The 21,986-nt window shown below is 28.7% G+C and overlaps 1 protein-coding gene across 7 annotated transcripts in view; it reads left to right on the top strand.

The window, feature by feature from the left end:
* Positions 1-412: 412 nt before the first annotated feature.
* LOC107068621 (uncharacterized) overlaps positions 413-21,986 on the top strand; it is a 206,118-nt gene continuing 184,544 nt past the window's right edge. For 5 of the 7 annotated variants that reach the window (XR_016178742.1, XM_089178982.1, XM_089178981.1 and 2 more), the window contains exons 1-2: positions 413-558; positions 1,254-1,860. The gene's annotated coding sequence lies outside the window, so the exon portion shown is untranslated. Of the gene's footprint in view, positions 559-1,125; positions 1,151-1,253; positions 1,861-21,986 lie in introns of those variants that run through there. The other 2 variants (XM_015325251.2, XM_015325250.2) reach the window with 2 other exon arrangements.

The following is a 21,986-nucleotide window of genomic DNA, read 5'->3' as shown; positions in this document are numbered from 1 at the left end:
TTAGGTATAGAGACCCTTGGTACAAAGTTGTAGGGTAGAGTTAGTTTCATACCACGAGGGGTTGTGTTGCATCATGCTACTCGCCGAGACAAACGTTTTTATTAGGAAAAATCAGGAGGCGAGACGAAATCTAGGGACCCTAGGCGCGTGCGCTTTCGTATAAGAGTAGAAGGGGTTGGAAAATGTTTGAGGAGTAGGGGTTTGGCGCCCGGTGGCGCCCCACTGGTGTATAACCCCCCCCCCTTTATTCCCACTTCCACCCTCTTGGCTCTCCTCCTTTCGTAGTCGTTCTCTCTCTCTCTCTCTCTCTCTCTCTCTCACAATTTCTCCCTCTTACTCCCTATATCTGCCTGCACCCTTCCACTTTTGGCTCGCGGCGCGCACGCCGTCAAGCAGGCAGGCAAGCAAGCAGGCAAGCAGGGTTGGGCTGTTGTCGGAAGGGTGGTGGTGTCAGGCGCCAGTCGCTACGCGGACGTTGAGCTCGGGTTTTCCCTCGTCCTTCGAGATACTAAAACTATATCTTTACCTTTTTTTAGTACTTTTTTTCTTTCTCTTCCAGTATATATACACATATTTATTTATTTATTTATCTATCTACCTATTTATCTATATATATTTATATTTATATATATATATATATATTTTTTATATTTATTTTTATAAATCTTTTTATTTATTTCTCATTTAATAATTTGTTAACTGATTTGATTATTTTAATCCGTTCACCCTTTTCCTTTACTGTACTTCCTGTGCTTGCTTGCAAGGATAAGCTTACGCGCGCGCGCGCGTGCAATTTCCCGCATCCACGTTTTCAACACAACCCACTCATCCCTTCTACTTTTGTTGTATCTCACTTTGATTATTTATTGTTAATTTATCTTAGTTTATATTTGGTTCTGTTATTTTTTTTTATTTTTTTTTCTCTAACTTTAACCATTGTCCCCCACTTTTATTATCTGTCTTTAATTTATCTTATTTTATACTAATTCTTTTTTTTATTTAATTTTCTTTTTCTCTGACTTTAATCATAGTTTATTTTATTTATTCAGTGATTCAAAATTTTTGATTGGTTTATATTTATTAATATTATTTTACATTTTTACAGACAATATTTATAAGAATACAAAGGAAATTTTATCGTGTGACAAACGTGAAAAATATATATTTTATTTTGTTTAATAACTCGTGTGTTCATTTTTAGAAATTTCAAATTTTATTCTATTGTAATTGATTTTGTATCCATTTTGAAATAGTACCTACCAGTGTGTTCGTCCTAATAGCAGCAAAGTGAAAGGGTGGTTATTTGTTCTCCCTTTATTCTCTCGTGTTGAGACGTCGTGAAGAAATAATAGGGAGAGAGAGAGAGAGAGAGAGAAAGACGGTGATAATCGAACTGTATAGAGGGGAACTCTGTGTGTGAGAGAGAGAGGGAGAGAGGGAGAGAGTTTGGGTAGTGGGGGAGAGGATCGTAAGTTCGCGAGAGTTCAGTAGAACGCGTGTGATCGAGAGTCGCGGTTGAAAGTCCTAAGTTGTGTGACGACCAACCCCCTTTTTTTTATTCCTCTGTCTCTCCTCTCATTCTTAACCCTTACGTGATATATCAATATACGTGTTATAAAAAAGTAACGATAAAAAATAAAAAATAAAAAAAGATAGAGTGAGAAAAGGGTGAAAAAATAAAAGGATTGTTACTATCAACGAAATTCGTGATTGGATAGTGTTTTCTATTTGGATTTGAAAATATCTAAAGGTGATTTAAAAAAAAAAAATAAAGAAGAAGGTGTTGAAGTAAGAAGAGGAAGTTGAAGGAGAAGGATCATGAAGGAAAAAGGATCATGATTGTGATGTTACTTGCGAAGGGTAAGTGTTCTACGTGTGTGTAAGTGTACGAGAATGTTTGTGTGTGTGTGTATGTGTTCATACTATTCCCTGTGGTTTTTTGAGTGTATATATATGATATGTGTATGTGTGGTGTCTGTATGTATAGATATATAGAAATATATATATAGATATCAGAGTGAGAGGGATCGTTTAACGAAAGAGAGAGAGAGAGAGAGAGAGAAAGAGATAGAGAGAGCTTCTTCTTCGTCCACTTCAAAGGAGACACCACGAACGCAGGAATTTCGAGAACGACAAGGACTATTCGTCCTTTCATACCCCACGAAGTGCTTCTCGAATACGATCGAGAAACCAGATAATCGAATTCGCTTGTGTGACGTCATATCGTTCTCATCGATTGTGGTCTATCGGAGGATGGTTACAACGTTAACGTTCCTTCCTTAGGAAAAAAAAAACGAAAAGATAAAAAAAGGATACACCCCCCTGTAGGACGAAATTGTTATTTTCTACCAACCCCGAAAAGTGTGTGTAGGAATTTCTTCTTAAAAAGATAAAGGAATATATATATGTATATATAATGGGAACGATTATTATACTAGTTCTATCCCAAGGGTTATATTTTCTCTGAGACCTTTTTCTTTTATTTTTTTATCGTGATAAATAAACCTTTTTCTCGTAGGATATAAAAATATTTAAACTGAGTGACCCCAATCGCAAAAATCGTGATCCACCAATTTTCGTTTCATCGTTTTAAATTCTTTATCCTATTTCTTCTTCTTTTCTTTGTTATTTCCCATATTTGTGTGTGTATGTGTGTTTTATATTCTTCTAAATGTTTTTAATAGACACGAAGAAGTTGGAATATCAATATTTAAACTGAGTGACCATCGCGAATAAATCTGTCAATTATTGTTTTTTCATCACTTCGGATTATTTCTATTTTTTCCTTATTTTTATTTCCTTTATTTGCGTGTGTATTTTATATTCTTTCAAGTGTGTAACAGACAAGAGGAAGTTGAAATATCAATATAGAAATTGAGTGACCATTGCAAATCTATCTGCCAATTTTCTTTTAATCATTTTATATTCTTTCGTTATTTGACATCTTTCTTTTTATTCTTCTCATTTGTCTGTAGTTTCATATTTTTCTGACTTTTGGTAACAGACAAGAGGAAGTTGGGATACTTTTATTTAAACTGAGTGACTAATACAAATTTACCTACCAATATTTCTTTTAATCATTTTGTATTCGTTCGTTATTCGATCATCTTTCTTTTTATTCTTCCTCATTTTTACGTTTTTATATTTTTCTAACTGTTTGTAAAACACTTTATTGTTTAACAGTTTATAATTATTATAAAACAGGATATTGGGATACTTCTATTTTAACTAACCATTGCAAATAGATCTATTATTTTTTTTTAATCAACTTTTATTTGTTATATAAAAATATTATTTTCAAATTTGATTTAATTTTACATATTTTATTTTTTTTTCATCTTCTTATTCCCTTTATTCATGTTCGTTTTATATACTTCAAACGATATAATAAATAATCAGATATTTGACACTTCAATTTAAACTGAGTGACCATTGCAAATAGATCTATTATTTTTTTTTAATCAACTTTTGTTTGTTATATCAAAATATTATTTTCAAATTTGATTTAATTTTACATATTTTATTTTTTTTCATCTTCTTATTCCCTTTGTTCATGTTCGTTTTATATACTTCAAACGATATAATAAATAATCAGATATTTGACACTTCAATTTAAACTGAGTGACCATTGCAAATAGATCTATTATTTTTTTTTAATCAACTTTTGTTTGTTATATCAAAATATTATTTTCAAATTTTATTTAATTTTACATATTTTATTTTTTTTCATCTTCTTATTCCCTTTGTTCATGTTCGTTTTATATACTTCAAACGATATAATAAATAATCAGATATTTGACACTTCAATTTAAACTGAGTGACCATTGCAAATAGATCTATTATTTTTTTTTAATCAACTTTTGTTTGTTATATCAAAATATTATTTTCAAATTTGATTTAATTTTACATATTTTATTTTTTTTCATCTTCTTATTCCCTTTGTTCATGTTCGTTTTATATACTTCAAACGATATAATAAATAATCAGATATTTGACACTTCAATTTAAACTGAGTGACCATTGCAAATAGATCTATTATTTTTTTTAATTAACTTTTGTTTGTTATATCAAAATATTATTCTCACATTTTATTTAATTTTACATATTTATTATTTTATACAATTCATTTTTCTTCTTTATCTTACTATCCTTTATTCGTTTATATACTTCAAACTATTTAATAGACAAGACAAACTATAAATTGAAATATACTTTAAAAAGAAAGGTAATATTCTTCTTTTTCATTTGACTTTTTCTTATCGATAGTTATCCTATTTAACGTTTTATTCTTTCTAATCGGTTGCGATCGCGCGTGAAAGGACTGATCTATTTCAAGATTGGTTTACTTTAGCCTTTATCTCTTCTCTTTCTTTTTCTTGTTTTTTTTTCTCTTTTTCTTTCCTATCCTCGATTTCTGAATGGCCTGGGAAGGGATAGGGAGAAAGAAGTAAAAGAGGGTGGTCGATTAAATGAAATTAATGGTTCTGGCACGACGGTGACGGGCACGATCCAGTTCTGGCAATTAAACTACGGACACGAAGACTCGCTAGAGAAACTTTTATTTTTTTTATTTTTTTTTTTAGATATATCTGTCTAATACTAGACTCTCTTTTCCACTTAGAAAGAAAAAAAAAACAACAAACAAAAAGTAAGAGAGAGAGAGAGAGAGAGAGAGAGAGAGAAAGAGAGAAGAAAATACGATACGAAAAACTTTAAAGAGAGGAAAACGTTTTTATTCTTTCACCTTGTTCTTAAAGACGATTATTTAGAAATTACGTGATTACAACGTACACGTTACAATGTTTTGCCTTTCTATTTTATTTTTTTATTTTCTTATTATTCCTTTCTTTCCTTTTTGTTCTTTCTCTCATTCATTTCGTTTCGTTTATTTTTTGTTGTTCCCTATTTTTAATTCCAACAACGTAATGAAATGATGGGATAGGGGGATGTAATCAAAGAACGAATCGTATGGTGTGATTATGTTTCATTATTGTTATTAATTACATTTGCCTTTTCAAACAATAACACTCGAGAGAGGATTTTGCATACGACAAAGTTCGAATTGCCATTTTGAAATAACGTTTTTGAGTATTAGTGTATACTTATTTACTCGTCGTGAATTTATGAAACACTTTATGATAACATTTATGATTGTAGTTATCATCGTCGTCTCACGTGAAACACATTAATTCGCATATATTGCAATATGATGGTCACATTCGTTGTATGTATGTATTCGTATATGTTGTTTGTTTCATTTCTTTATCTTTCTTTTTCAATCTATATATTTTAATTTTATTACAAATAAAAATGTGTGTCGTATATGGGTGTTTACATTTCGTAATAATTTTTTACTTATCTTAATTGAACATATATTTTTCATGACAGGAAAATATTTCTTTGTGTTTGATTTCGTGTGTGCATTCAAGTTTAAGTAATAATTTAATAAATTGTTTTTCAATTTTACGATTGGTTACCACATTTCTTTTTATGTTTTCAACGTAACAATTTGTATAGGATTTATATTTTTATTTAAATAAAATTAAAAACATGTGTGAAAGAGAGAGAGAGAGAGAGAGAGAGAGAGATTACTGTTGTTTCAATAAACAATTCGTGACAAGTGTTAAAAAATTTAAAGAATAATTCAAAGATACAAGGTGATTAATTATTAAAAGTGTGTTAGTGAAATTTACAAGATTTCAAAAAGAAATATTTGTTAATCCTGTGATATAAATTAAATTCAAAAACAAAAAGAAAATGGAACATTAAGTTAGTTAGAATCTTTTATTTCGAAGATTGGGCAGTGCCATTCTCTCAACGTGCCAGTTTAAAATCCGCAGCTTCGAGTAATAAAAGTTTTTATTATCGCGTAACTACGTCGAAAATGTCGAGTGTGGGTGTACGCTATTATATACGTATAGGTACACGGATGTATTCTTGAGTGTGTTGATTCCAATAAAAATAAAAATAAAAATAAAAATAAAAATAAAAATAAAAAAAGGAAAAATAGAACGTGAGATAGAAGATATAGATAAGAGGATAAGAGAGAATGAGAGAAAGAGAGAGAGAGAGAGAGAGAGAGAGAGAGAGAATAAAATAAAGAATTTTTGTTGGTTCGCGTAAAGTTCTTCGCTAACCTTCCTCGCCAATCCTCGATAAACATTCGATTCACGGTTTTGATACAACTTTTATCCCACCTCCTCCTACTATTTTCTTCCCCATTTCTTTTTTCTTTTTTTTTTCTTGTTTGTTTTCCTTTATCCTCCCTCTTTTTGTTTTTTCTTCTATTTTTTTTTTTATATCTCTTTTTTCTTCTTCTTCTTCTCCTTTATATCGAGCCCAAAAGCTCAGTTACTTAACAGGAAAAAGTTCAGACGGTCTGCGGTTTCGAAGGTCGAATCGAAGTAGGTTTTTCACGAATTTTGTTGTCGACCACAAAACTAGGGGAGAGAGTACTCTTCCTTCTATCCCCCTTCTGTTTCCCTTTTCCTTTTTTTTTTCTTAGCCCTTTTTCTTCCTTGAAATGGCAAACTCGTCGAGAGTTTCGTTTTCGTATTTTGGCCATTTCGTTAAATCCCGTTTGATGGTATTTGCAATAAAACAAGATAGAAAGATAGAAACAAAGAGAAATAAAGAAAGAGAGAAAGAGAAAGAGAAAGAGAAAGAGAAAGAGAAAGAGAGAGAGAGAAAGAGAGAAAGGTATAGTAAGTTGCGTTCGATCCAATCGTCTCCGATCGTAGCAATGTAAACCCATGCTAGACGGGAGAGAAACGAGCATGTTCCCTTTTTCGTATCTTTACGACCGACCTATATCTATACCTTACCCTTTCTACCTTCGAGAGAAATCGTTCGATGGTCGATTCAAAGAACGTTCAGTGGTTCCAACGGAATATCCCTTTGATCAAAGACGATTGACTGAAGTTTCTCCTAAGATGACTCGGACACACTAACCAATCTACTTTTCATTTTTTTAAATATTTTTTTTTTTATTTCAAATAAAACTATATTTCATGTCACAATTTTCTTTTTTTAACATCTAACATCTCGTTTCAGATTATTTTTATTCATATCGTAATTGGTTTTTGAATACATTTTTGGGAATGTGTGTTTAAGTTTGAATTTTTATTTTCAATTATATTATATTATATTTTAGTTTTATTTATAACTCTTTTTATTTTATTTTTAATTCACATAGTAATTGGTCTTAGAAAATAATGTAATTTCTTGTTGGTCACTTATTTGAACACACATTACACAATTATATTTATTTCATTGGTTTATATTAAAATATTATTATTATTCTATTTTATTATAAATCGATGCAATTTATATTTTCAATATATTTATTATTTTACTTTATCGTATTTTATATATTTAATAATAATAATTCTTCGTTGAAGAAATATTTTTCTTTTCTCTTTTTATATACGAACGATAGAATATCGTATTGTAGATATTTATTGGATAAAAATGAAACTTTTTGTCTTCCTTTTTTATCTTTTCCTATCTTCTTCAAAATTTATTTCTTTGGTATACATGAAATCAAAAAAAAAAGTTAGTAGTAGAAGTAAAAGGAAAGGAAGAAGAAAAAGAAGAAGAAGAAGAAGAAGTTGATAACTTTTGAAGAGAATCTTCAAACTATTTCAATACTTTACGAAGTATTAGGTATTTACTAAACCACTATACAACACCGCGAATGTTCTCATAAACGGTGCAAATACTTGGAAAGCCGTCAGCCTACCACAGGAAACACAATTTCGCGAGAATAATGACAATTAATAACGATTTTCCCTTTCCCTTTCCCTTTCTCTTTACCACCCGATCCTCCACCATAAACCCCGTTTCTCTCTCACTCTTTTTCATTCGATCCCTTTTATTTTTAAATTCGTATAAACACACACATACACATATATCGTTGATGAGTTTTATTATTATCTTTCCCAACGAATACTTCGATGATTATTATTAATATTATTTCGTATAGTTTAATAGTGTATCATTGATTATTTTTCAACGTAACGAGAATTCATGTCACCATCACCACCACCCCTGTATATTTTCCACGGTTTTTTATTTGTACGTCAGGGAAAAATAAAAAAATAAAAAAAAAACAGAACAGAAGAAGGAAAAAAAATTACATATCTTTTTTTATTTTTGTTAAATTCATTTACACTTTACGCGCATGTGTGTGTTTTTCGTCTTCGTAGAATTAATTACGTGAGTTTAATTAATATGCATATATACATAAAAAATGTCAAATAAAATGTTTGTATAAGATAAAGTTTGTACGTCAAGTTTAAATCTATTTTTATTATTTTCGTTTAAATTAAATAATGTACCTACATTTCTTTTTTTATTTTTATATTTACAATACATATATATATATATTTGCATTTTGACACGTTGTATTCTCAAAGGAGAAAAGAAAGATAGAAAGAAAAAGTATCGTACTTTAAAAGTCTTTATTGTTTGGGGGCGAATCGAACTAAAGTATCATCGATATGGCATATATATCTCGTTCGATAAAATAACGCTTGAAAAGAGGCCTTCGAGAGTAAAGCTTGTACGTGTAAAATAGAAAAGAAGAAAAAGTAGAATAAAAGGAAAAAGAAAAAAAAATGGTGAGAAAAGATAAGGTACAGATTGAAAAATATATATTTTTCAATCGATGATATAGGACTTTTATAAAAATCGTACACAACACCAACTTTTGACATTTTTTTGTTTAACCCTTTGCGCACTGAATACTTTTTATCTAAAATGTTTTGTATGAACAGAACAATTTATTATTAGCCTGATTCTAATAATAAATTATATTCTATAATGAAAGTTTTTGTTTTTCAATATAATTTAATTAATTAATATTAATATTAAGTTACTTTATATATAAATATTAACAAACACATATTATGCTTCGAACGATAAGGTTAGTAATTTTTGCCAAACGCTTATATGCGTCCATAGCACTCAAAGGGTTAAATTTCTTTCGTTATTTATTCCTTTCCATGATTTTCAACTTTATTTTCTTTCTTCTTCTTTCTTTTTTTCTCTCTCTACTTACATATTTGTATCAGCTTTTAATTAGACATTTGTTCGAATAAAAAGAAAAACGTGTAGAAAAAGAGTTGTTTTTTTTTTTTTTCACATTTTCAAAATAATTTCAAATTAAAATGTTCAAAATGACAATGTAAATGTAATAGTAATAGTAATAGTCAGAGTGATTCTTAGGATTTTCATTAAAACGAGACTTATCCAGTCGTAGAAGTACTTACGGTGATTAAATCATCCACTCTGACGAATTCTATGACGTCAAAGAATTCTCCACAACCAGCACAAATTGTAATTCGTGCTTACGCACATTTATACTTACGCTGCTTTACTTTAAAACGATTTTCCATTTTCAATGAAACATTTCTGTAAAATTAATTTGATCGTTTTACAAACACTAGAACAAAATTCTACTCAGTCATTCAGTCGATGTGTGAGTTGTATGATTCAAATTTGTAGTAGAAGGATGGTAATGGGATGTGGGTGTTGGGAGGAATTGGATAGGTGATGGAAGGGAGAAACCATTGATAGGGGAATTAACGATTATTTCTAACAATTAATTTTCAGCATCGAATGTGTGTGCAATTGTGGAAAATGTACACCATTATACGTATAGTATTTCATTTATTCTAACATACTATTTCCACACGAAACATTTGTTTTTTTCTAATAATTTACGTCTAATGCTTGATCAAATGTTAACAATGCGAGATCAATGGAAGGGTAGGAGGGTTGGGGAAGGTTTGTTTTATTTTTACATCAAATTCATAATTATTTTGTTCTTTATTTTATTTTTTTTTTTTTTTAATTCGTGCTCAGTCAAGTTTTATAGACTCGTTTTAATGGCAATTATACAAATCAAAAATAAATATTTTTAATTATAAGTAAGCTTGTTAATTAATGAATGGTAGCTACGTTGAATCGGATTATGACGAGTTTTACGGATATAATAAGCTTATAAATAAATTTATTTAAACGATTAACGTTTTAAAAAAGTACAAGAATAAATAGAAGAAAGTTTTTCTCCTTTTTTCTTGATTTCATTTTTTTGTTCTTTTGTTCATTCATTTTATTTGTGTTTGTCTTTTTAAATATATACATATAATTACAAACTCTTCGTTTACTGTTCTGTTTTAATTAGTAACATGAAAGCGGCTATGCACAGGAAGCAAACTAGTATAAGAGAAAATAAGTTCAATCGTATTATGTTTGCCTCAGCGACTGTAAATCCGTAAAGAGTTTCACTAACTACGATAATCTCGATTAAACAACACGTTAACGTTACCTGTGTTTTTCTTCATTTCGCTATAAGACTTTGGCGCCAGTTTCATTGTTCCTTTTAAACTTTTCATTATCATTGTTTCCAATTTTCCTGTTCTTTGAATGAAAAAAAGAAAAAGAGATTTGTTTTTTTCGATATTTCGTTTAAAAATGAGTAGAAGTAGAGATAGGGGGGATGCTTTTTAATATTGTTTCAACCTATCGTTTAATGCTAAACGTTATCAAACTTTTACGAAATGTTATTTGCAACTTGTGTATGAAGCTAGGTTAGGCAAACTATAAAGGTCGACTCTTTTGACGTGAAATAAAATAAAATAAAATAAAAATAAAAATAAAAATAAAATAAAAAAGAACAGGAAAGAAGTTGCAGGAGCATTTGAGTTGTGATGGATCATTTGATACTCCGTGGATATCGTAAAAATGCAGATACAAACTTGTCCACTTACTGCCATATATTTTTCTTTCTTCAATTTGATACATTTTTCATTTCACGAATTCTTATTGTTTTTTTTTTGTTTTTTTTTTTTTTTATAATAAAAAATTGGTTAGTTGGTTTTAAGAATCTTTTTTTTTTACGATAAATGTTAATTCAAGAATGATCATTGTGAAAAGAATAAAAATAGGTGGGTGTATTAAAAACGAAAGATTTCGTGAAAATGAAAAATAAATTTTGTAAGAGGTCAGACTCACATTGGGCGATATTTTCTAGGAAAAGTCGACGGGAATGTAAACGTCCATCGTTGGATTTTACGTTGTCGTGATAACGAGGCGTTATCGTATCTGATCCTACAGTTGTAAATCTATCCTAACACGTTGTACATAAATTCGATCATTTACAACCATCTAAGATATTTTACTTTACCTCTTTATTTTATTTTATTTTTGTTGTTCTTATTTTATTATTATTATTATTATTATTATTATTATAATATTATTTTTCGTACGATTCAACGAAGAAACAAAAATCTTTATAAATATTATAAGATCTAATAATAATAATAATATCTAATATATTATAAGATTGATAGAATTTTATTATTTTATTATATAAATTATTAATATTACAAATAGAATATTATTAATTTTATTATAGAAATTTTGCTTTTTTTTTCCCACAGATATTCCGAATGTCATGCTTCCTAAAAAGAAAAACAAATTCTAATTTGTAATTGACGTAATTTATAAAAACGATGAGAATCATTCGATAGATGATAGGAGAGGAAAAGTAGATGGGTGGATGTGGGTGGTGAGAGTAGGTTAGTAAGAAATGTTAGTAAAATATTCGTCTCATGAATATACCTAGTTGAAAATAATAGATTATTCAAGGTACAAGAAATTCGTAATAGAAATTCCACAAGAGTTAAGGATTTTTAACTTTATAGCAAGAATTGCAAGAAGAAAAACGTTGGGTGGTAGTTGTCGATCGTGTCGAGGAGCAAATGAGATTGTCGTGTAAATAAAAAGTTGGAGATGAACTAGAAAAGAGAATGAGAAAGAGAGAGAGAGAGAGAGAGAGAGAGAGAAAGAAAGAAAAGAAGAAAAAAGAAAAAAGTAAAAAGGAGTCGAGGGTTGGGTTGAGGCTGGGGGTGTTGGGGGTTGGTTGGGATAAGGTTAGGACGAGTATCCTAGTTGTAGGGAAAAGAAGACGAACTGGGGACGGTTGAGGGGGTCGTTGGGTGGTTGGGGGTTAGTTGAATCGTGCAGCACATCGTGTTGGAACGAATATTTAAAGAAACGTTGGAAAAGGTCGGGTCGACTTTTTCGTATGGAAATGTTAAGCAAAGAAAACCGCGGGGTCGTGCGAGTGAACGAGCGCTCGCGCGCGCGCGCGCGCGCTAATGATCCCGAGGTCTTCTTATCGGCTTAAATTACAAACTGAAAACGTAATTAGGACGTTGCTGCGAGCTTGACGTTTAGGTTCGAAGAAACAATAGCTTTGCCGACTTTCGGAAACTTAATTAGGAGGTGGGTTTTACGAAGTATAACGATCGTGGCTTTCGTTTCTTTGCTGCAAAACGAAATATCGTACGACGAAAACTGAAATGACGACGAAACTACGACGATTCTTTCACTCTGTGTGTGTGTGTGTGTGTGTGTGTATGAGATAGAGAGAGAGAGAGAGAGTAAACTAAGCTTAGGGAAAACTCGAATGCGGTACTTTTTCGTAAATACGATTCTTCAATGAACCTTAAACTTCGGATCTAGGTCGATTTTACTGGACCCTAACTCTACTTCGTTTGAATTATCAAATAAAACTTTGCTTATTGAATATTATTTTATTTATTTCTTTTTCATCATCATCATCATCTTCTTCTTCTTCTTATTCTTCTTATTTCAAAAGAAACATTTTTATTCATTTTGTTAATGTCTTTCAATACTTGCTAAATTTTTCTTTTTTTTTTAAGATGGTTGTTTTATTCGTGTTATTATATTTATGAAAACAAATTGATTGAATTAATTATTATTGTTAAATGTTACATTTATATTTGTATTATACATTGAAAGATAAATTTGAATGCACTTGACCGTATAGAGTATTTTTCAAAAGAATTTTTTCATTGAATTAAAATTAAATGTTCAGTCTCTCTCTCTCTCTCTCTCTCTCTCTTCTCTCTCTCTCTCACTCTAAAAAAAGTTTCGCAAAAATAAATTTATGAACTTTTCAGCAAAATTTATTTAATTTTATTTACAGGAGTAATCTTTTAATGATATTTACAAAATTACTAAACCAAAAATTTTGCAAAACTTAGTAAAAAATATTGAAATACTTTACAAGTTATGAGAAACATTTCAAACATATATACATATGTATACACATATGTATACTATAAAAAGAATAATTTTATTTTATTTTTTGTTTTGAAAAGTTAACCATACATATTTACGTAACATGCAAACAATTTTATATGAGTAGTCATAAAGAAAAAAAAAACAAACAAAAAAAAGGGACAGCTGAGTACTACCTGAGCGTGACTTTAAATACGGGTGGGTGATCCTTTGAGCATGTCGTTGTTGTTGGTGGCGGTAATGGTGATGGTGGTGGTCAGGTGTCACGTTAAAATAAAAAATAGAAAAAAAAAATAACATTAAGGTCAGAAAAATTGAATTGAATGATAGGCGTGAGTGAAAGAGGGGCAAGTGGGGGAAGGGGGAAGAGGAGGAAGGACAGGTGACGGAAACGCAGTCTGTTTCCTGTGCAGAACAATTGAAAGAGTGATGCGACGTGCGTGACCGGTGTTCTGACAGGCGACCCTTCGACTTTCACTCCCTCCCTCCCCCTAAAAACCCCGCCCAACCATTCATCCCTTTTCTCTACAAACGGTCCCTTTAAACCGAAGGCACACGCAATTTGGTGCATTGTACGAAACCGTAGTTCCTATTTGAACCTCCCGTTAAACTCTGCGTTTAATGCCACGTGCAGGATATGGGAAAAAAGTGTGGGGGAAAGGGGGAGAAAAGGAAGAGGAAGAGGAAGAGGATGGGTGAGGTGAGGGGAAAAAGAAGGATATCGATCAAACGTTGGTAATTTTTCTCTTTTTCTTTTTTTTTTTTACTTTTATTTAAAAACCCCGCCCACACACAAAGAGAAAAAGAGAGAAGTAGAAGGGTCCCTGCCCTTCCAAGTAGTAATTTGTCACGTGCGAGACACGTATTTTTTGTTCACTGTAACTGTAGCCTCTCTTTTTTCCTTTCGTTGAAATAATTCAGATGTTATATGCTTGATGGTAGAAATTCAATTGCTATGTCGTCGTCGTCGTTTCTCTTTTGATAATATAATAGATACGTTTAGTCTTGATGGTTTTTTATACCAAAATTTAATGTAAACTATTATTCGGATATACGAGTATTATGCAATATGAGTATTAATGGTTATCTTTCATTAAAAAGAAAAAATATAAAAAACAATCGTTGGATTTAAAATAAATTTAAAAAATAAAAAGATACAGGTATGATTTAAATTGATTAGCTAATTAAAATTTGAACACGATGGATTTTATATTATTTTCCTATAATAGAAAAAAAAAAAGAAAAATTTAAACAAAAATTGTCGGATTTAAAAAATAAAAAAATAAAAAAATAAAAAGATACAGGTATGATTTAAATTGATTAGATAATTAAAATTTGAACAAAATGTATTTTTAATTTTTTCTTATTGATTTATTGAGTACCCATGATTGGTAGGAGTCAAATGATTGAACAGAATATCGATGATGATTTCAAAATTTCAAAGATATCTCTCTCTATTTCTCTCCCTCCTCTTTTTCTCTCTCACTCACTCTTGACTGACATGAATCGTCTATCGAAGTTGCGTATCGCGATCGGAAAGCTATCAGAGGTAAAGGGGAACACGACTAAATTGGAACATCGTTCGTCCGACCGTGGTTCAATGCACAAAGTATTGGAACTCTGGGGTCGCACTGACATGAGTGAGTGAGAAAGTACGAGAGAGAGAGAGAGTGAGAGAGAGAGAGAGAGAGAGGAAAGGGGAGAAGAGAGAGGAAGAGGGTGGGATCGGTTAATCAAGAAGACCGAAGCTTGATGTCGCATCACCGGTAGTGCAACGGCCTGTTTGATTTAGAATCAGGCCCAGACGACAGACATAGTTTGTGGGAGGAAAGGGGGAGGAGGAAGGGTGGCTTGAAAACACGAATTTCAAACTTTAAAGATAAATATTTGATTAAAAACTAACGAATCTCTATTTACGAAATTTTCATTAGAATAATATATTTAGTTTGCAATGAATTATATTACATTTATGTAATATACATATTTAGATATAGAAATATACTAAATATTAGGCTTATTATTTATCAAGTATTAATTTTGTTGTTTAAAATAATTAATTTAACAGAATTTATGTGATATCTTGTATGAAAGATGATGTCTGAAGTTTTGTTCTTTTTATTTGCAAAAAGTAAGATAAAAATGTTATACATGGCATAACTTTTTTTTTGTTAATGTCGTTTACGTTTAAATAGAACAAATTCTGACACACCTTGTATATTGTATACTCCAGTATATAATATAATTATTTTATTAAATAATATTATTTTATTTTATTATTTTTTAATATATAATTATTTAATTTTAATTTACTACGAGATTATTGTTAGGCTTATTATTTATTTAGTATTATTTTCATTTAAATTTACCAAATTAAAAAAAGAAAATCTATAAAATTTGTTCTATATAATATAACGTTGCTTAAATTTTAGAAATTACTAATTCTTCGTTATAAAATAATAGTTGAATTGCATTATTCGACGATAGGAAGCTATACAAACTATTGGAATGATATTCTATTTTATTAAAACTATATACGAATACATCGCTGTGTATACGTATGTGTGTGTGCTATTCGCAGGTACAATTTCAATGTTGACAATAATTCGGCAAGCGTAGTTAGCAGAGTGCAACGTGCAGCATTAATGGTAGCAAATTATTACCCAAGTTAAATGGGTGCGAGTCTTTCTGTGAATTAGCCATGCCAATCGCCAGGAGCAATTAATTAGTTCGCAATTATTTATATTATTCATTTGCCGAAACAATAGAAATCGATGAGGGGGTTGTTATTAGAGATATGTATATATATTACATAAAATAATACATTCAACTATTGTTCTTAGAATTTATTGATTCGATATACCATCATCCCTTGTTCTACATGCATATATATGTGTATTGTATATTTCTAATTATCTTATGAAATTATCTTTTCTATAATTACATAATCTAAATTGAAAAAAAAAATATAACAGAATAAAAAAAGAACATATTGCAAATATAAAATAATTCACCTCGATAAATTCTGTCTATCGTTAAAAAGAAACAAAAACACATTTTCTTGCTTATTAATTTCCTTTTTAATTAAAAAAAAAAAAAAAAAAACAAAAAAAAAAAAAGAAAAAAACGTATTACAAATAAAAAATAATTCAACTCGATTAATTTTGTCTATCGTTAAAAAGAAAAAAGAATATTTTTTCTTGCTTATTAATTTCCTCTTTAATTTAATGGTTTATAAGTTGGGTTTAAAAATCGATATAGAGACAGAGAGAGAAGGAAAAAAAGTTGATTAATTTTCGTTTCAGTTTAAAATTGAATAATAATAATAAAAAAAAAATTACTCGTATATTAATGTTCTTATTAACCTTTAATCAATTTAAAAAGAAATCAATTCGAAATATTTCATTAACGTTTCTCATTTGTCCACGAACAAAATTCGTTGTCACGTTTTCTTCATTTTCCGTTTGTTACTTTCTATTTTATTTTTGTTTGTTTGTTTGTTTGTTATTTAGCTTATTTTCTTTTTTTTTTTTAATCATTTTCTCTTTCCTTCTCTTATTTCTTTTATTTTCCTTCTCTTTTCTTTCCGTACGACGAATTCTCGTTGATAGGATGAGGGTGGGAGTTGGAGGGGGCTGGTTTACACCCGAACGAAGATAATACCGTCGAACGAACGAATCTTTCTACCATTACGCGTCCCCATTATCGGTTCTATCCCCATACATCCCTCACCCCCTTCCAAACCCTCCCCTTTTCTTTTATACTTCTTTTTCGAGAAGCACTACTTTTGCTACTGACACAACTACTACATGTATTACTTTTACTTTTGCTTTTGCTTTAGCTTCTGCTTCTGCTTCTATATTTCTGTTTCTGCATCACCGAATGAGAGAACTCGTGCTAGTATATACAGGTACATATGTACATAAATCAAACGAATATACCTTTTTCCTTTGGAAATCTTTACGCCAAACCGATAACGGGAGTTTGTTATAAATGTGAATTTAAATTTCTTTTACTGGTAACAAGTTACCAAAAAAAAAAAAAAAAAAAAAGAAAATAGATAAAATAAAAGTTGTCAACATCATAGACTTGCGATATATAAATTTTCTTTTTTCTTCTTTTAATTTCATGTTTTTTTTTTTTTTTAGAGTATTATTTTTCCTTTATACCAGATAGTGCATGATAACCAAGTTATATGTTTCTCAAATTTTCGTTGGTGTATTATTTTCGATTATTGTCAGGTTAGTCAAATTTTTTGAAAATTATTTTGTACAGTTGCAAACTCAAATATAAAATATATTAACTTTTGAATGAAAGTTTTTTTATGTTTAGGAGATAAGATATTTAATATTTATTGAAAAAAAAATAAAATTTCAAAGAAATTACATAGGTTTCAAATAAGTCATTATTATTTTATTTATAATTATAGTTATATAGATATAATAATAATTGTATTATTAAAATATAATAAAAATAAAATAAATATAATCTAAAATTATTATATTTTAAATTTATATATAAAATATATTTTATATAATATAGTATAAAAAATATTGTTTATAATTACACAATTTATAATTATATTATTTTATATTATATGTGTGTATATATATACGATAAATAAAAAAATAATATAATATAATATAATATAATAATAATTATATTATTTTTATCAAATAACTTCTCACATAAATTCATATCTGTTGTAATACATAGTAAATATTATAATCTTTGTTAGTATATATATGATATATTTATTATGTATTTTGCCAAGTTCAACTAAGTTCAATACGTAAATATTGATGAGTACAAAGATGAGTGTGTGAGAACCAGCCAAACATATAATAATCTCCTCTTATGTTTTGTGTGTGTGTGTGAGTATTATGTGACCGCAAGAACTGTTTAAGCTATGAGATGCTTTTGTCTTTCTTTCTTCTACAAGACTTCAATGTGACAGTACGTGTTTTTGCCAACATTATATATATTATTATAATGTATTAGTATTCATTTTAATCTCACTGTGTTTTTGATTTGTCCATCTCTTTTAACAATATCGATAAGTAATTTTTAACACGTTTCATGTCCAACCCTTTTTACCTGACTTGTCATTCTAGCCATTTTATTTTCCTTTAACAAAATCAACCATTACATGTAATTATTATCTATTGTAAATATAACAATTTAAAGCAAATTTATGTGCTTTGTTCTATACTACATTTATGCATCAATATTTTAATAGAAATATTCTTGTACAGAATTAAATTTGTTATAAATATATTTTAAGCGTATTAAATAAATATGTCTAATTGTAAGTGTACCACCGGTGGTACACGTGACGCGGAACGTGTTAATTAAAAAAAGAAAAATAAAAATAAATATCTACTTGTTTTATTTATTATTATATTTATCATAGACGAAAATTGTGTAATAAAATTGTATAATAACGTGTAGGTATTATCGATCAGTTATTAGATAATTATTAAATCATGTTTATAATTAATAATCTATAGTCTATATGATAGAGTTTCACTTGTTGTTCACATATCCTTAGTATACATTTAATCTTTACGGGTTACATTATAGAGATTACACGATCGGAGCTTAAGCATGTAATTAACTAGCCGTCTAACATATGCGTCTCTATATATTTACCTTAACACTATCTATCTATTTACCTATGACGATCGTCCATCAATCCTTAGTCACACTAAAGCTTAGCTAGGAAATTTGAGAAGCACGATAAACGATATTTGTGTGTGTGTGTGTGTGTGTGTACGCGTGTGTAAGTCTTGTGAACATTTTCCTTGCTAAAAGGCTTACGTTAGAATTATCTGTAAACGATATATCTTGTTTGAAGAAAAAGAAAAAGTAAAAATAAAACATCTCTAACACGTCAAACGAGATTTATAAACTTTAAACGATTTTATTCGATAATACTCGATCGGGGTTTATTTGATTTTTTTTTTTATTATTTTTCGACATGTTTTATTATTCTTTTTTTTTTTCTTCTTTTTGATAGAAAATTGTTTTTAATGATTGTTAGTTTGTTGAGCTATAGGTTATTTCTATTCAAATAACATCGATGGTTAAATAATTGGATTATAAAAAAAAAAATAGCGTATGGAATGATGTGTAGAAATTTTATTTGTTATTATTTGAAATAAATTGTTAGCTTATTCATTCAATCAAATATTTTTATTTTTTTTAAAGATACAAAAATGATCAAATTCTTTTTAATATTACATTGTTGTATATGAAAGAATCAATTGAACAAAAATAATAAATTAAAAATATAGTTAATCGTGGTTTTACCTTTTGAAATAAAATAATTTTATTTAATTTACTTTTTTTTTTTTTAATTTAATCAACAAAACTAATTTTACTTTACGATAGATCCTATCTTATTTTATTCAAATATTTTTTTTTTTTTTTTAAGATTATTACGATTAATAAATAACGATTGATTTTACTTAATAATAAAAGTTTACATATTGACAAAGGTTGTGAATGAATCATTTGTTCAGAATACCGGGGAATGGTCAAGAATTTGTTATCGTTCATTAAATTCGTGTTTGATGTAGTACGAAGAAGATAATAAATCCTTGACCTTTATCTATATCAATCTAATGCTTAAAATGAACGACCTTTAATTTAGCAGAAACATTTCACATTCCAAACAGCGTATAAAACTCGTACGAGAGATAGAATCGATGTATTTGATTAATTTACTTCACGTACACAATAATCTTTATTTACAATGGATATTTGTTTAATCGAATAATATTGCGATTTCAATTTCTCGTAAATGATAAGACAAATTTCGAAGTTAATATTGAACAAAAATTGATTGACGATAATCGTACGGAATTAGTAAATGTCAGAATATATTATTTCTCGTCAAAGATTGTAGTAGAATTTATTTTCTTTTTTTGTTTTTTTTGTTTTTTTTTTGTTTTTTATTAATCAAATTAAATATTCGTGTGTCCTGTCTTTTTAAATATAATCCTTTAACAATGTTCATGACGTACGTTTAACGAGTTTTATCTGGGCTTAATGGGTTACGAATAATGAGGGCTTCATGAATTTTTAATTTAATTAAAATCAAATCCGTGCTTTCCCACCTATTCCCTTTTCTTTTTTTACTTTTTTTTTATTATTATTATTCTCTTTATTAATTAATTTCTCTCTCTTTCTTTTAACTTATTCGACTTTTTGAATGTTCTGATAGACACTTGTCTTTATTATCAGCTTTACCGATTGCAATTAATTAGAAAAGCCTTCTCTATATATCATCTTCTTATTCTTCTTAAGTAGAGAGAAAGGAATCTTTCTTAAGAAATTTTCTAAGTTAAAATTTAAGTAGGATTGAAGTTTCAAATCCGGTTGCTTGATTGGCTGATCGACGCCATAAGCGGAGCTTAAAGTTCAGCTTTAGCTTTAGCAACAGCAGCAGGAGCAGCAGTAACAGTAACTATAGTATATAATATATATATATATGTATATGTATGTAAGGGAGTGAGAGTGAGAAAGGGAGAGAAACATCATGGTTCTAGTTCTACATAGTTAAGTAGATATATGTAGTAAAGGTAGTAGAAAGGAAGGTTTGGATCGATCGTTGATGTTGCGGATGCTGTTCTCGTGGCCTTTCCTACTCATCGTCATTGGTAGACGTGAGCAGTGAGTCGATTGAAACGTTCGACGCCCAGTTTGATTCATTAACGTGATTCAAAATGTATTACGTAACGTTCAACGATAAATCTCAATCCGCGTTTAAAGTATTATCGTTAATCGCAAATGTCGCTTTTGAATACGTCAGTTGACATGAACACTGACAGAGAGAGAGAGAGAGAGAGAGATAGAGAGAGAGAGAACCGATTTTCACCTGTTCGATTAAAAGTTCGGATTAAAAGATCGATATTTTTACAATAGTACAATTTGAATTAGCTATGTTCAATGTGATTATGGTGTATGTATGAAAAAAAAAAAAAAAATAAGATAAAAATAATAAAAGAAAGGAAAAAATTAAAACTCAAATACATTTATTCTTTTTTTTTTAATTTTTATTAAAGAATAGAATAGAAGTTTAAATTAATATAAATTATAAACTTTCTATTTTCTTATTTATATTATATTAATTTAAATTATAGAATATAAAATAAATAATAATAATAATAATAATAATAATAATAATAATAATAATAATAGTAATATAATATGAAAGAAAATAAAATTTATATTACATTATATTATTAAAACAGTAATTTTATTATTTTATATATATATATATTACACAATTTCTATTTTAATAATATAATATAATATAAATAAAATATTTTTTTATAATGAAATAGAAATTTTTTTTATAGAAGCATTTCTTTATTGATTATCATTTTATTATTATTATTTTTTTGAATAACTAATATATTAAAATATATATTAAAATATATATTAAAATATATATTAAAATATAAAGATTTGTGAGAAAAACTTCGTTGTTCTCAGAAATAAAATTATAACGAAATTGGTAAACTTTGCTTATATGTATATACGTCTATATATATATATATATATATGCATGCATAGGAATGTACGTGGGGGGGAGGGGGAGGTGTAAATGTAAACCGACGTGATTTTCGTTGTCGTTTATTGAATATTCAATGTACTCTGTATATCAAATATTTGGAAACACAGTAGGAAATTGAGAAAAATATTAGCACTCATTGTAAAATGGATGAGATAGATTAAACATTGTTTTAAATTTTTCCTTCCTTTGAGAAACTAGAAATGGGACAAAAATATAAAGTGAAATTTATATTTTGATTACTATCTCAAGATTTTATTTGTACCTGTTCTATGTATTATATATATATGTG

Source organism: Polistes dominula, unplaced genomic scaffold, assembly GCF_049000335.1.
Source record: "Polistes dominula isolate Pdom_NZ unplaced genomic scaffold, Pdom_raw_medaka contig_18, whole genome shotgun sequence".
In the NCBI taxonomy this organism is placed as follows: domain Eukaryota; kingdom Metazoa; phylum Arthropoda; class Insecta; order Hymenoptera; family Vespidae; genus Polistes; species Polistes dominula.
Note: the sequence above shows the minus strand (reverse complement) of the source record. Positions and strands in the feature narration are given on the sequence as shown.